Source organism: Nannospalax galili, unplaced genomic scaffold (assembly GCF_000622305.1).
Source record: "Nannospalax galili isolate Female #2095 unplaced genomic scaffold, S.galili_v1.0 scaffold1068, whole genome shotgun sequence".
Lineage (NCBI taxonomy): Eukaryota > Metazoa > Chordata > Mammalia > Rodentia > Spalacidae > Nannospalax > Nannospalax galili.
In genome coordinates, this window is record NW_008358287.1 from 77609 (window position 1) to 81743 (window position 4135).

The window sequence follows — 4135 nt, forward strand, 5'->3', positions numbered from 1 at the left end:
CCCCGCGCGTAGCGTGGCGGCGTGAGCTCCTCCCCCTGACGACGTCGCGGTCGGTGCGCAGCCGAATCCGCTCGGCTCTTTCCGTCTCCGCGGGCTGAAGGGGCGCCAGTGGCAACAAAAAGCACAAAAAACATAGGAATAAGTTGCCTGAGTAGAAAATGCTTATGACGGCAGAATAAGGTCCGATCAAGTGCGAAGTGTGTACTGTCCTCCAGTGAGGCGAACTGAGGCTATAAACCAATCGGGCTGGGCGTGGCGACTCACGCCTTTAATCCCAGTACTCAGGAGGTAGATTGGAGGATCAGCAGTTCAAACTTTGAGGCCAGCCTGGACTATATACATACATACATACACCCCCTCATACCCCCATGTATATATTACATATGCCTATATATGCACATATGTATACGCCAATTTGACGCCAAGTCAAATTACAAAATTAGTGCAATTCCCAGAAAAATCCCAAATGATCTTAGGGATGTGTACGTTAGAGCTAATTTTAAGTTTTATTTAAGAGGTTACATAACTGAATTCTCAAAAAGACACTAAAAGCCAGGAGTGGTGGCCAAAAAAAGGAATCAGTAAATAAACATAAATGTTCGGCTTCCTTAGTGACAGAAAACGGCCTCATACAGAGTTCAAGAGTTACAGAATATTGCGCCCTTTCAACCCAGCGTGAGCCTCTTTTTAATCACAGCTCTGGCAATCAAATCTGGAAAACTCTAGCTTCCAAAAGCTATCTTTTATTTTTTATTTTTTGAGACAGTGTCTCACTAGGTAGCGGTGGGAAGCCCAGAACGAATTAAGTAGACCAGGCTGGCCTGGAACTCACAGAAATCCTCCTGCCTCTGCCTCCCCAGTGCTTGGATTAAAGGCATGTACCACCATTCCAGGCTTAGAAACTATCATTTGATTCGACCTAAAATGTTCAGTTCTGTCCAACGCACACAGCTTTTTCCTAAAACAAATGATCATCCAATTCTCCATCAGAAGCCACCATCAGGAGGTCCCACGCTGTGCCAGGTTCATTATAAAAGTGTATGCAATGCAAAATAAGAAATAAAGTGCTTGCCTAAGAAACTAGAGCAGAATTTTTTACTAAATAGGCAGGAAAAGTTCTCTTTTGTGTAGGAAAAGCACACACAGATAGCCCCAAACAGGCACAAATGTGGAGATCTATGTCTTTCCAGTTCAAATGCTAGCAGAATGGCCAACAAAAGCTGTAGATACTTGGAAAACCGAAAGACATGGAACTCTCCAACAGCAGCTTGCTTGGATTGGACAGAATGGTGACAAGAGGTTAACTGCAGCTGATCTCAGCTGGCAGTGTGAGCCTGGTGGGTGGCGCAAGGAACCAGCTCAAAGCCCAGGCCAAACCCATAGTATCTAATAGAGAGGCTTAGTACGAGAGGCTTTTTTTTTTTTTCAAATGGAGTTTCCTCAACAGTTGACAGGAAGTAGTTTAAAGGTGCTGGGAGAGGCTACTGCAGCAGAGAAGACCTGAGTAGAACATAGCAGCAATCCCACCAGTTAGGAGGGGAGCAGGACAACTTGAAGGCCTGAGTGTGGAGATGCAGAATGAGGATGGAAGAGCAAATAAGAGAATGTTTGACTCCAATGCCTGCCAGTTCAGGGTGAGCCAGAGTCAAAGAGGGAGACAGGCTTGACTACAGTTTGGTATGCATGCGCACTTCATTCCCATTCATCAGTGGACAAAAGTAGTTCAACAAATTTTTGAGGCAGAGAATATGGACTGGAGGGCCTGTGTGTGGCCCCTTGTTAAGGGGTCCTTAGGGTGCCTTATTTGGCATATATGAACAAGGGGCTTTCTTTGAAGGCAGCCATTTCCCTGAGACAAACAGTAGATTTCATTTTTAAAAAATTTTTATTTATTATTTTTATTTTATGTATATGTGTGTATTGCCTGCAAGTACGTAAGTGTACCCATGTCGTGCAATGCCCGCGGAGGTCAGATGAGGATGTTGGATCCCCTGGGACAGAAGTTCCTGACAGTTGTTAGTTGCCATGTGAGTGCTGGGATTCAAACCCGGGTCTTTTGCAAGAACAGCCAGTGTTCTTAACCACTGAGCCATCTCCCCAGCCCCCAAACAGTAGATTTCTTAACTTAATCTCTGCTGTCCAGGGCTTATGTCTCAGGTAAAAGTCCATTCCACTACCAAAAAGGGCTGCCAAGGACAGCTTAGGAGCTTTCCTTTATTCCTCCACTGGCTGTCTCCTCAGTGGAGATTTCAGAGTCTGACCCATATCTTTCTCTTTCCTCTGAAGAACTGCTTTTAACATTTCTTGCAAAGTCACTTTGCAGGCAACAACTTCCCAGTGTTAGTTTATCTGATAAAATATTTATTTCTCCAACACATTGAGAGAGAATCATTTTGCAGGTTACAGAATTCTAGGTGTGTGTTTCCACATTTTGGAACTTTGTTTCCTTCCACTCTTGGCTCCTGGCTGTGGAAACCTTTTCTTTTCGCTCTGCAGGCAAGCCCCATTCCCACTCCAACCACTTCAAGACCTGCTCTTTGTCTTTGCTTTTCTGCAGTTTAATACATGCACAGGTCTAGTCTTGTTGTTGGTGGTGTTTACCCTGCTTGGTATTATCTGAGCATCTTTAATTTGTGATTTTGTGTTCATAATTTTAGAAAGTTCTGAGCTGTTACTGCTTTAAATGTTCTTTTTGCTTCTTCCTTCCTTTTGTCTACTGGTATTCCTTTAGCTTATGTCACATGTGTCACTGTCCCACAGTACTTAGATATTGTTCCCTCCCCTCCCCTCCACCTCCCCTCCACCTCCCCTCCACCTCTTCCCCTCCCCAAGGAGGGGAAACAATTGATTCTACCATTTTCTGGAAAACTACTGATAGCAGTTTGGAATTATTTAGAATTCATTCTTCTTTTTTTCCCTTCCTTCCTTCCTTCCTTCCTTCCTTCCTTCCTTCCTTCCTTCCTTCCTTCCTCCTTCTTTCCTTTCATTTTTTTTCATTGTATAGTCCAGGCTGCCTTGGCAGCTTATATAGAAGCGGCTGGAAAGTAGTGGCTCTGATCTCAGCAGACTGCCAGAGAGGGCCAAGTTCTGGCCTCCCTTAGGCAGAGAGCCTGAGAACTCAGGGGACTGCCTGAGAGCCCCTGGGTCCTGCCTCCACATGGTGAAGAAAGCCTGAGTGTACTTGACTGGAACCTGAATTGGGCTTCTGTGGGTACTCCTGAAGAGCTGATCTGAAGCCATCAGTTCCCACCAAATTAAACCTCAGAGAACCTGAACCCTGTATCAACCAGCTTTACATAACCAATAAAGAAAGGATAAAGGATCTGGGCACCCTGATAATACAAAGAGAAGCATACTTCAACTTAATTCTCATATCAAAATCATAAACAACAAAAGAAATTCACATGCCAAAATCACGACGAAAGAATAATAAAATGGAAAGCCAGAACACTATGTCCCCACCAAACCCCACCAATCCTGTAGAACAGTTCTACAAGAAGAACCCCCTAGAGATAGCCCAGGACATTGAATTTAAAAGAACAATCATAAACATGATCAAGGAATTCAACGAATTTAAAGAACACATGAACAAACAAAAGAACTAAAAGAAGACAGGGACAAACTTCTGAATGAATTCACAAAAGAGATAGAAATATTGAAGAAAACTCAGACTTAAATGAAGAAGGAAGGGAAAAACTCAATAATACAAGGGAAGGCCTCACCTCTAGAATGAATGAAATGTAAAACAGAATATCAACACTGAAGGATAAAGTTGAAGAATTGGACCACTCAAGCAAAGAGTATGGAAAATTAAAAAAAACACAGGAATGGAATATGCAAGAGATGAGGGACACTGTGAAAAGACCAAATCTACAGATCATAAGAATAGAGGAAGGAGAAGAATTTCAGGTTAATGGTATTGACCAGATCTTAAACAGGATTGTAGAAGAGAATTTCCTGAAATTAAGAAAAGACATCCCCGAACAAATACAGGAAGCACATAGAACACCAAATAGACAGGGTCAGAAAAGAAATTCCCTACGGCATATCATAGTAAAAATACTAAATGTACAGAACAAAGAGAGAATACTGAAAGCAGCAAAAGAAAAACAAGAAGTCATACAAAGGAAAGCCC